The sequence below is a fragment of the Paroedura picta genome, chromosome 5 (genome assembly GCF_049243985.1).
Source record: "Paroedura picta isolate Pp20150507F chromosome 5, Ppicta_v3.0, whole genome shotgun sequence".
Lineage (NCBI taxonomy): Eukaryota > Metazoa > Chordata > Lepidosauria > Squamata > Gekkonidae > Paroedura > Paroedura picta.
The window spans coordinates 126772997-126785550 of NC_135373.1; the positions used below are offsets into that span (position 1 = coordinate 126772997).

General features: G+C 52.0%; 1 protein-coding gene, 1 long non-coding RNA gene and 1 pseudogene across 3 annotated transcripts in view; 2 read left to right on the forward strand and 1 right to left on the reverse strand.

The window, feature by feature from the left end:
- AHCYL2 (adenosylhomocysteinase like 2) overlaps nt 1-12554 on the reverse strand; it is a 98562-nt gene that overhangs the window by 31373 nt on the left and 54635 nt on the right. The window lies entirely within an intron of this gene.
- LOC143838680 (uncharacterized) lies at nt 148-1734 on the forward strand. Its single transcript, XR_013231443.1, has 3 exons — nt 148-275; nt 440-630; nt 1648-1734. It is a non-coding gene; the product is annotated as an uncharacterized LOC143838680 (long non-coding RNA).
- On the forward strand, nt 2812-5200 carry LOC143838678 (solute carrier family 2, facilitated glucose transporter member 11 pseudogene; annotated as a pseudogene).

Sequence of the window (12554 nt, forward strand, 5' to 3'; positions counted from 1 at the left end):
AGCCACTCCCCCCCCCTCAAGACGCCCCACATTCCCGCACGGCACACCAGCAAACCATCTCCGTTACCGTTACCGGATCTCCTCTTGCGCTGCAAAGCCAGAATGAGGCAGGATACCGGTTACAAAAGGGCCGGTCTGCCCCAAGAAACAAGAGCCCCTCCAAAGATAAACATCTGTTTCTCAGGCAAGATGTTTCTCAGGTGACAAACCCTGGGACGCCAACATGCACAGCTATCCTGAGGCTCGTGGGTCTAGCCTGCTTCCACCTGCGCCAGGTAGGGACATGCGACTTGGAAGCTTGACCGTTACAGACCTTTGAAGGGAGAAGCTGGATTTGGCATAGGAGGGTGTTTGCACGCACATGCCCTGTGCCCAAAGGTCTCCACCATTCCCTAGCTGGCAGGGTCTCCCCTGTGCTCTCTGCTTTCCATCCATCCAGGTGCAGAATAGACCCGGCCAGCTAGGGGACGGGGCATCGCTTCCACTGACAGGTCTCCCCCTCTTCTCCTGGGACACGCCGTGGGGGACGGAGAAGGGCCGAGGAAGGACAGCGCAGTTTGGACGCACCCCACCACTTTCCAGCCTGAGGCGTCTGCACCCGATATCGTGGCCAGCGGAGTCAAGGGCGAGGTGGGTGTCCCCATTGCCTCCCACAAAAGCGAGGCAAGACAGCTAGTGAGAAGGGCACGCTCCCTGCCCCCGCTGACAAGCGCGGAGGGGGTTCTGTCTCACCTGGGCTTTCGTCCCCGAGTTGCCATTCACCTGGTACTTCTTCCTGTGCGGCATGGCGCTGTCCGCTCCCTACGGCCCTCCCCGCCGCCCCGCCAGTCCCCCGGAGAGGCAGCAGGCCATTCCTTTATACCGCCCCGAACCAGTGACCCAGCCTGCTCTGGTTTCAACTCTTTTCACTCGGGGAGGGAAGATGGGGCAGAGGCGGGACGGGAGGGAGGTGGCGGGAGGTAAAGAGGACGCGTCCCTCTTGGCCGGGTTTTCACCAGCTCTCTTCCTCCTGCGGTCCATTCGGCAGAGAGAGAGAGAGAGAGACAGAGAGAGAGGGGGCCGCCGACATTTAATGAGACCTTTCTACAGGCTTTGTATGGCACCCGCCTTCCCTGCCCCCCCCCATCACAACCTGGTCCTTCGCCCCTCTTGCGCCCTTGAATTTTGCTTGGGGGAAAAAAAAAACACTCCCCTGACCTCACAGCCGTGGCCTGCCTCGTGTTAAGTGTAACAATCGCTTATTTATATAACCGGCACATTTCCTCGTCTGCTATAATTAACTTGCTAATTAGACTCCTTTTAGGTTGGGTCTCCCCCCCCCTCCCCGCTGCCCCTCCCCTCCCTTAACATCAGCTGATTCTGCTTAAACAGAAACTGGGCTCCTTGGAAAGAATAAACTAATGAGCCAGTGAAAGAATGAAGGCCTTTGAACTGGCTCCATTGGCCGGTGGGCGGGCTCCCCCCCCCCAAAACACACCCTTTGCCAGTGCAGCGGTCACCTTTTCCTCACCATTTCCTCGTCCTCTGAAGGGTCAAGACCTCCTGAGTCGGGGGGGGGGGGGGGGGAGGAGGAGGAGAAAAGAGTAATTTGAGGAACAAAACAGGAGTCTTAGCACCTGCTTGGCTGCTTTGTCCTTGTTTGGGCAGCTCCCTGAAAAGAGAACGGAACGAGGAAGGACAAGTACGCTGAAATGCAAGGAGCCAAAACATGTTGGGGAGCGCACCGTGGAGTCCTCTGCAAGCCCATAGCCGGATGCCCTCCTCCAGCCCCCCGGAACTGTCTGTGGACCCCATGGGGCCCAGGAACGCAAGCAATGCTTTCATTTCTTAAGGAGGTGAGTTTTGGTTGGAAAAGGACTTCTCAGCTGACACGAAACACGTAGGGACTTGGTGTAATAAAATAGCCCCCCGTCCCCCGGCATTTCCCCCTTTTGGCTTCTTGGCCAGTTTTGATGGGTTTTGATGGGTACATAGAATCATAGAATCATAGAGTTGGAAGGGGCCATACAGGCCATCTAGTCCAACCCCCTGCTCAACGCAGGATCAGCCCAAAGGATCCTAAAGTACAGTTGTTTCTGGCTCAATGGCCTTGAGAGGCAGAGGGTACCCAGGACATGTTTTGGTGGTGCGCGCTCAAAAGCACTCTCCCCCTCCTCCAATTTACGCAGACACACACATGTCCAACATGGATTGTGATAACCATAAGATGGGGGTAGGCTACAGGGCAGGAGTTGAATGCAGGGCGGGGCATAAGGTAAAGGTAAAGGTATCCCCTGTGCAAACACCGGGTCATGTCTGACCCTTGGGGTGACGCCCTCCAGCGTTTTCATGGCAGACTCAATACGGGGTGGTTTGCCAGTGCCTTCCCCAGTCATGACCGTTTACCCCCCAGCAAGCTGGGTACTCATTTCACCGACCTCGGAAGGATGGAAGGCTGAGTCAACCTTGAGCCTGCTGCTGGGATTGAACTCCCAGACTCATGGGCAGACAGCTTCAGACAGCATTTCTGCTGCCTTACCACTCTGCGCCACAAGAGGCTCATAGGGCGGGGCATACATGGCCATAAATTCAAAACCAGAAAGTGGATCTCCCATTTGCACACTTCACACAGTGTGCTCCGCAGCTCCTGTCCAATAGAAAATCAAGTGCAGGGAATCCTGAAATTCCACCCTGGGACCACCTTCTCTTATCATCCCTTGGGAATTGGCACCAGGCATTTCCCACACTAGCCCAACCGAAAGCTGCCACGGCGAGAAACTGGTGGGTCGATAAAGGAAATTCTCTTTCACGTTAGATCCTGTGTTCTGTGCTGGGCGTATAAATGGAACATAAATCTCTGGTTAGTTGTCCTGTTGGATTATTGTTGGTGTTATTTTGGACTATGTGATATGTTTAGGTCGTTCCATGTATCACCCCGCGATGTTATATGTAAACCACCCTGAGCCGTATGGGAGGGCGGTATAAAAATCCAACCAACCAGCCAACCAACCAACTGACCAACCAAGAAAGCAAGCCAGCCAAGCCAGCCATTTTGGCCCCCCTCCAATGACAATGGAGAATTAAAAAACCCAGAAAACTACTATTAAAATTGTGCCTGACAACATGACAGTTCCCACAGGATTAGACTACAGCACTCAAGTGAGACTTCCTCGGGCCAGGATGGGCTTGTCGTCACGGACCATACGCAGAAATCGAGGTCGAACAAACAGTACAAAGTCGAACTTGACACCAGGCTGATATTAACAGAGAGCTGCTGGACTCAAGTCTCGTCATCCCACCGAGATCAATGAGATTTTTGAGGCATGTGCTTCCCAGAGTCAAAGCACCCTTCCGTCAGGTGACAGAACGCCGTGAAGGCTACAAGGTTGAAGATGGCCAATTTTTGCTCCGAGTTAGTTCTGCACCGTAAAGTCTTCCAGTTGGCCATCGTCGTGGGCTTCAGCGGAACCTTCATGTTTGGCTTCCAAGTGTCCACGATCAGCTTCACTTCCCCCTTCATCAAGAAGTTCATCAACGACACGTGGCTGGAGAGATACGACGTGCCCATCGACGACCAGAACTCCACCATCCTGTGGTCCATGATAGTTTCGGTCTTCTGCATTGGCGCAATCCTGGGATCTGCTCTTTCGGGATACTTATCTTCAAAATACGGGAAACGGAACTGTCTCGTGTCGATCAACCTTCTCCTCTTGGCCACGGCACTCATCATCAGCACCAGCAAACTGGCTGGTTCTTTTGAGATGATTCTGCTTGGGCGGTTCTTGTACGGTTTCGTCGGAGGGCTGGGCTGCTGCATCCAAGGTCAGTACCTGGGAGAAATGTCCCCGAGGAAGTTCCGTGGGCTGACCAATGCGACCAGCGGTCTTCTTGCAAACCTGGGGAAGTTCCTAGGGCAACTGGCTGGCTTGCGTGAACTCCTGGGGACGGAGACCCTGTGGCCACTCCTCTTGGCCAGCGTTGGGATTGCAGGATTGGTGCCGCTGATAACTATCCCCTTCTTCCCGGAGACACCACCGTACCTGTTGATCCAGAAAGGAGATTTGGAAGGATGCCTGAAAGCAATGAAGCAACTCTGGGGCCCTGGACACCACAAAGCAGAAGTGGACGAGTTGCTGAAGGAGCAAGCGGCCATGAAGGAAATCAAAACCATGAGCGTCTTGGAGCTCTTCAGAGACCGCACTCTCCGAGGTCAGGTGTGCTTAGTGATGCTCCTCGCAATTACGCTGCCGCTCTCCGGGGTCAACGCCATCTACTTCTACTCTTTTGACGTGTTCCGGACTGCTGGGTTTGACCAGGACCTCATGCCCTACGTGATTCTCGGGGTTGGGGCCTGCGACCTCGCTTCCATCCTTGCTTGCTTCTTCTTTATCGAGCGCTTCGGCAGGCGGAAGCTGCTCCTGTGGGGCTACGGTCTGATGGTGCTGCTGATGGCGCTCCTCACTGCTAGTTTCTCGCTGCAAGCTCACTTCTTCTGGCTGCCCTACTGCAACGTGGCGTTCATCTTCCTCATCGTCATCTGCTTTGCCGTCGGGCCGGCTGGGGTCACGTTACCCGTCATAGCGGAACTGTTCACCCAGTCGTCCAGGCCAGCGGCATTGATAGTGACCTCGGTTCTCCTCTGGGGAGTGCAGTATTTAATCGGGGTGGCTTTTCCACATCTCATCCACCACCTGGAGACCTTCTGCTTCCTGGTTTTTATGGGGGTCACGGCAGTCGCGTGGATCATCATCTTCCAGTTCCTCCCGGAGACCAAAGGCAAGACGCTCATGGACATCAAGGGGGAATTCGACCGCTCCAAAAAAAGCAAGGGCGCTGCAGACAACTATGTGCCTGAAGAACTCTCAAGATGCACAAGGGTTTGAAAGACCTGAAAGGAATCTCTTATAGAACTGGGGCAGATCATCAAAATCTGAAGGAGACAACTGTTGGGAAGTTTCCCTCTCAAAACGGAACTTTGCATTAGGGAAAGTGGAGGTGAAGCACCTCTTGGGTTGCACCATGCAAGGCCCCGCAGGACTGGGAGCTCTGTGGGGTTTAACAAACACATGGGAAGCGGCACTTGAGAGGAGGCTGGGAAAAAAGGCTGATGTGCTACATTTCTACTTCCAAGGAGTTTTGGACAGCTGGCATTCAGAAGTGACATGTGTCTTTACACCCAGGCTTGTAAAGTAAAGGACCGATATCTAACAACATTTTTCTAGTTTTCTTTTTAGCCTGAGCAAATGTTTGGACCAGGGGTAGTCAAACTGCGGCCCTCCAGATGTCCATGGACTACAATTCCCAGGAGCCCCCTGCCAGCATTTGCATGGGAATTGTAGTCCATGGACATCTGGAGGGCCGCAGTTTGACTACCCCTGGTTTGGACACTTCGAACTAAGGCGCATAAGGTTCAGTGCTTTTTTTTTTTATGCCTTGGTTGAGTTTTCAATAAGGGGCATTAACTAGCTATCATACTTGGGTCATGTCATAAGATGACAAGGTAGACGGGAAATGACGAAGACGCTGGGAATCACAGAATCATAGAGTTGGAAGGGGCCATACAGGCCATCTAGTCCAACCCTCTGCTCAACACAGGATCAGCCCAAAGCATCCTAAAGCAAAAAAGTTGCTTTTTTGGAGGAAGCAGGGAAAGCGGAAGAGCTAGCAAAAGAAAGGTTGAATCTGTGGCGGAAGCAGTCAGTGAGACCCGAGCAAGGCTCTTAAAGATGGCACATTTGGAGGTCATTAAATTCATACAATCGACCGATAGATAGATAGACTGATCGATAGACCAACAGACAATAGACAGATGATAGAGATGGATGGATGGAGAGACAGACAGACAGACAAAGCAGAGCAATATATTAGACAAAAGCCTGAAAGCATGGTCCCCTCATATTCCCCAGACTTTTTGAACGATTTTTGACCTGACAATATGGAAAATCCTGGGGAGCGCTGGGGGGAAACCCCTCCCATGAAATGCTTGAGGGGAGCAGAATGTGTTGCTCCTAACAAGCTCCTTCCCCTGGAGAACTAACCTTTGTCATGCAGGGATCTGAGCCAAAGGAGGAAACAGCAGGGGGTCCTGGGATTCTTTGAGAGAGGCGAGGAAGAAAACCCTCCGGCAATTTGAGCCCAGCCACGGCCAGGTAATGCGAATCACCAGCTATCGGTCCCGAGGACAAACATCCTGGAAAATTCGGTCAGGCCGGTCAAGGGAAGAAACGCTTGAAAGAAGCCTTGGCTATTACACAACTGCACAGGTAAGGCCTAGGAGGGCAGCCCCCTCAAAAGCCATGCTTATCGGCTGACCTGCTTTTTTGCACAGAACGTGACCCAGAGGGGGCTGCGAGAGGCAGAGAGGACCACCGTCTCCTGGCCGGCGCTCAATGGCTGCTCCCAGCCTGGTCACACCTCTCTTTGAAGAGCCATCTGCTTGCACCAAATGTGCTCATGCTTTCACTCACAGGGCTGCAGGGCCAACTGCTGAGCTAATCCTTTTTGAGTGGCGAAAGAGCCCACCTGGCGGCTAAAATGCCAGGTGCGTTCTGACGGAGGGCAGTGTGCATGTGCGCACGCCAGCTCCTATGCACCTTCAACTGACCACAGCTCAGTATGACCTCTCTCGTCCCTTGGCTATGCTCGAGAGTCTCTGGAGGAAGCAGAGCATTGGTCCCAGCCCTGCACTCCCCCTTTGTGAGGACTGGAGAGGTCCCAAAGTACAGGAAACCCCGAAATCCCTTGACGCCACTTCGTAACATTATTACATCCCACCAGAACCAGGAGGTCCCTGAGTGTCCTTTTCTGTTTGCCCCCTTTGGCCCTGGGTGCCCAGAACGAACGCTGTTTGCATTCCTACCAGGTCATGCTTCCCCCCCCCTCTTGACCAGAACACACAATGAAAACGGCTCCACCGCTTCTTCCGTTTAAGTATTTGAAAGGTTGTCACTTGGAGGAGGGCAGGATGCTGTTTCTGCTGGCTGCAGAGGAGAGGACACGCAGTAATGGGTTTAAACTTCAAGTACAACGATATAGGCTCGATATCAGGGAAAAAAATTTCATAGTCAGAGTAGTTCAGGAGTGGAATAGGCTGCCTAAGGAGGTGGTGAGCTCCCCCTCACTGGCAGTCTTCAAGCAAAGGTTGGATACACACTTTTCTTGGATGCTTTAGGATGCTTAGGGCTAATCCTGCGTTGAGCAGGGGGTTGGACTAGATGGCCTGTATGGCCCCTTCCAACTCTATGGTTCTAGGATTCTGTGATTCCTTTAGGCACATTAATGTGCAGGTGAGAGAGGGGCAGGCAAGTGACTAAACCCTTCTACAAACACAACGCACCGGGTGCCTAGTGCCACCCCAGGAAAACCAACCGGTTGCACAGCTGGGGTAGCTTTTCCCTTTCAATATCATGGCGTAAATGAGGCAGCCAGGGGGGGTGCAACGGTCAAAAGTCTCAGCCTGGGGTCTGGAAGACCCGGCTTCAAATCCACGCTGAGGCCAGGGAAGCGCGTTGAATGATCTTGGGCCGGTCCCATTCTCTCAGCGGCAAAATAAAGCAAAAGTTAATTCTGTTAAGTTAGTAAACTGTGTCACACAGCCAAATGCAGCCATAGGGTAATCCTTTGCCAAAACTGCCAATCAGTCCCCTCGAATTCAGTTGTGGTTCACACAAACGTGGGAGAAATAAAACTGTCTCTGTCGGTGACCGACGGCTCCCGGCCCACCATTTGCTGCCGTCTCCATCTGAGTGGGAAGCATTCCTGCGAGTGAGAAGCTGTGCTGGGAACTCTCTCAGCCCAAGACCAGGCAGCTAAACTCAAAACTCCATTACATTAATAACTCCTGGAAAGTAAGAGGGCTGCGGCTGAAAAAAGAGGAGTTAACAGCCCAGGCAAAATGTTACACAACATAATCTCCTCCTCGGGGCCTGGGAACCCGGGCGGTGCCAAAATTTCTAATGAGCGTCCCCCTCCCCCCCCCAGTGGTGCCCACGACCAAAATCTGAGCTCATGGCTCATTACACACCGACTGCTGCAGAAGTTAGAGAGGTTGGTTATGGGAGGGCGAGTTTCATAAGGCTGTCTAGCAGCCGGCCCAAAGGGAATACAACGTGCGTGTGCATTTTTTTAAAGCCGCGGCTAGCGCAGGTTTTTCCTGGAATGATGTCCAAGGCACCCCAAACCCAGAGATATAATGGTATGGTCCAACCCCCTCCCTCTGCAGGCTGTACCACGGCGTCCATCTTTTAGCCAACGGGCTAACAGGTAACTTTTGTCTGGAGCTAAAGTTTAAACTTTAAACTAAAGTTTAAAGTGGAGCTTCTTGTGGCGCAGAGTGGTAAGGCAGCCGTCTGAAAGCTCTGCCCATGAGGCTGGGAGTTCAATCCCAGCAGCCGGCTCAGGGTTGACTCAGCCTTCCATCCTTCCGAGGTCGGTAAAATGAGGACCCAGCTTGCTGGGGGGTAAACGGTAACGACTGGGGAAGGCACTGGCAAACCACCCCGTATTGAGTCTGCCATGAAAACGCTGGAGGGCGTCACCCCAAGGGTCAGACATGACTCGGTGCTTGCACAGGGGATACCTTTACCTTTACCTAAAGTTTAAACTTTAAACTAAAGTTTAAACAAGTGGAGCCTCTTGTGGCGCAGAGTGGTAAGGTAGCCGCCTGAAAGCTCTGCCCATGAGGCTGGGAGTTCGATCCCAGCAGCCGGCTCAAGGTTGACTCAGCCTTCCATCCTTCCGAGGTCGGTGAAATGAGTACCCAGCTTGCTGGGGGGGTAAACGGTAATGACTGGGGAAGGCCCTGGCAAACCACCCCGTATTGAGTCTGCCATGAAAACGCTGGAGGGCGTCACCCCAAGGGTCAGACATGACTCGGTGCTTGCACAGGGGATACCTTTACCTTTACCTAAAGTTTAAACTTTAAACTAAAGTTTAAACAAGTGGAGCCTCTTGTGGCGCAGAGTGGTAAGGTAGCCGCCTGAAAGCTCTGCCCATGAGGCTGGGAGTTCGATCCCAGCAGCCAGATCAAGGTCGACTCAGCCTTCCCTCCTTCCGAGGTCGGTAAAATGAGTACCCAGCTTGCTGGGGGGGTAAACGGTAATGACTGGGGAAGGCACTGGCAAACCACCCCGTATTGAGTCTGCCATGAAAACGCTGGAGGGCATAACCCCAAGGGTCAGACATGACTCGGTGCTTGCACAGGGGATACCTTTACCTTTACCTTAAAGTTTAAACTAGGGATCCCTAATTCTTTTGAGCCTGCAGGGCACCTTTCGAATTCGGAAACCGTGTGGTTGGCGCAGCCACAAAATGGATACCACAAAATGGTGGCTGCAGGAGGCAAAGCCAATCAGATCTCCAATCAGAAGTCTTGATGGGCAAAAGTCCCATCTGGTCCCGCCTACTTTCTAAAAACTCCCAGCAGGCACCATGATGCATATGAGCAACACACTGGAAAACCTAGCTTAAACCTTTAAAGCAGGAGTGGCCCAACTGGGGCTCTCCAGCTGTCCATGGACTACAATTCCCATGAATCCCAGGGGTTCCTGGGAATTGTAGTCCATGGATAGCTGGAGAGCCCCAGTTGGGCTACCCCTGCTTTAAACCATGACCAAACAGGGTAGCTATTCAGGTTTGGGGTTCTTGACGCTGGCCTGCCCCAGGTTTAGGAGAAGGATTGCTGGCTCTCAGCCTAAAGTTGAATTTTGTTGAACCCCTAAGTATAGTGTGTTTGGCCACTGACCCAGGACCTCTATGATGAGCAGGGAAGTGACAGAAGAGGACCAAGATATTGAACAGTGCTGCCAGAAAATCACAGTTGAGGGTGGCTAGGTTGAATGAAACGGTGCCAGTATGTCTACACTCCTCCTAACATTAGGCCTTCTCTGTAAAGCACGGCCCAAAGACGTAAGCTGCATTAAAGGATAGCTAGGAATGCCACATAAGAGTTAACCTTCTGGCGTGTGTGTTTTAAAAACTGGTATTTCTTAATAGTTGAAGGGGGAGGTCAAAACTTGCATAGGGAAGATGGTCAGTTCTGCTCCCAAGTTTCAGCCGGGTCACTGGCCTTGTGGGTAAGCAGAACTTGTTAAATATTTATTATGGTGCACAATTAAAAGCAGAATAAAAACTTCTTAAAAACTAAACCGAACTAACAGCGCATAGAACCAAGGACCAAATGCTTTTCGACCCTTCTGGGTTTTCCTCAGTGGTCAAGATTATAATAATACACTCTATATATAAATATACCTATATAGAAGCTCTCAGAAAGAACTTTTCCTGACGCACATGAGATTACACTCTGAGTACAGAACTTAATGATAGAGAAGAGTGGTGACTTTAGGGACATAACATAGGAATTGGTCTCCAAAAAGGATAAAATTTATACATTACAGATCCCACTGAACCATTCAGCTATACATTATAGAGCAGGGGTAGTCAAACTGCGGCCCTCCAGATGACCATGGACTACAATTCCCAGGAGCCCTTGCCAGCATTCGCCAGCGAATGCTGGCAAGGGCTCCTGGGAAATGTAGTCCATGGACATCTGGAGGGCCGCAGTTTGACTACCCCTGTTATAGAGAGTTCTATATAGGTATGTATATATAGAGAGAGTATATTATCATAATCTTGACCACTGAGGAAGACCCGGTAGGGTCGAAATGCATTTAGTCCTTGGTTCTATGTGCTGTTAGTTCGGTATAGTTTTTAAGAAGTTTTTATTCTGTTTTTAATTGTGCACCATAATAAATATTTAACAAGCTTTACATTATTTTTATTGTTCAGCTCAACTCGTGAGTTCCTACCTGTTAAGGTTGGGTTTTGTTCCTTTTTTGGTTTAGCCTTGTGGGTAAGCAGGTCAAAACTACATTCTAGAGGGAACAGATGAGCACTCAAACCAAAGTTCACACAAACAGTGTCTGACACCGATGGAGAAAACCATCAACTGGGGAAAACCGCTAGGCAAAAGTTACATGAAGCAGATGCATGCAACATCATGGACTTCAAAGCAGGAACAGTGGACTTCCCATGTGCAGGTTTCATACATGGGCACATTTTATGCAATGTATTGTTATTCCTGCAAGAGGGAGGGTGAAGAACACAGCCCAGGCTAGCCTTGCCCTGCCAGACTGTAATCTTTGTAACCCTAATCCTACCGCATTGTTTGAATTAATTTAAAAGAAATTCCGTCTAAACCTCCGGAAGAAGTTCCTGACAGTTAGAGCGGTTCCTCAGTGGAACAGGCTTCCTCGGGAGGTGGTGGGTTCTCCATCTTTGGAGATGTTTGCAATAGGATATTGTGGAGGTTGTTAACTCAGAGGCTCACCGTGAGTCGGACGTGACTTGATGGCACATAACGCATCTTGCACCATTCCCCTTCATGTCTGGTTCAACGGAGAAGGGTGTATTAGAACGAAAGAGCCTCAACAGAGGGAGTGGGACAGCCGAGCTGCCACCTGACAAGCCTGTGGGGAGGTGAGCATACAGGGAAGACCAGGTGCACCAGGCAATATTACAAGCGTCTCGGACTTTCCTCCCTGCATTCATGCACGAAGCATAACCCCCCACCCCACACGCCACACACACACATATGCGGAACTGCAACCAACTGCGCGCTAAACAGAACCAAATGTCAACGCACTCACCATCCAGTCTGGCATATGGAAAGCCGCAGCCCCTGCACGGCTGTCCCATTTCTCCATCTCAGAAAGTCTGGCTGAGCTGATCTCCAAAGCACAGCCAGGGATGCGGAGGGGCAGCAGCCGGAGGGTCCTGGCCAAGGTTAACGCCTCGGGCCCTCAGCAGAAAGTTTTGCTCCCAAACGGGCTGGGATTGGGAAAACTGGGCTGTGCTCAGAGCCTCTTGCAAGGAGTTTCAGCCTTACAGCCGGACGCTGGAAAGGAGCCACCGAGGTTGATGGCAGCCTGTGAGATGGTGGGCAGCCCCATGGCGTGGGGCTGCTGGCTAATTTATCGTGGCCCTGCGCACAACCCCCGGATGACGTCACCAGAAGGGCCGATACTGGGAACCGATATGGCCCACGGTCAAGGAGGCACGTTCTCCCCCCACCCCTCCACTCCCTCCAAGGGGCCTGTCTTCTCCCACGGAGCTTTGGGGCCTGAGAGCATTATGAGTTCGTGCCACTCAAGCCAAAGGGCCAGCAGATTTCCCAGCAGCTGAGCAGGCGAACCTGGCCCGAGACCAATAAGGCTGCCCTGGAAATTAACTTTGGAAAGCCTTGACTTTTGGAAGACCTGCAAGACTATTTCTCGTCCCCAAAGATCAGCCGGGGGGGGGGGGGGGGGGATCGACTGGCCTGTGGCTCCCTCTGCTGGACAATGGTCAGCATACCAGGTGAGCAAATCCACCGGGACACGGAGACACTGCGGTTCACACACAACGGCCTTAATGTTTCTTTACAGAATTTGTCCTCCACCCCTCGCCTTGCGGTTCCTATCAGGGCCACCAACGTGGCTAACAGATTCAAAATGAGAATTCAGGTGGGGAGCCGTGTTGGTCTGAAGCAGCGCAACAAAACCTGAGTCTGACCGCACCTTTAAGACCAACAGAGATCG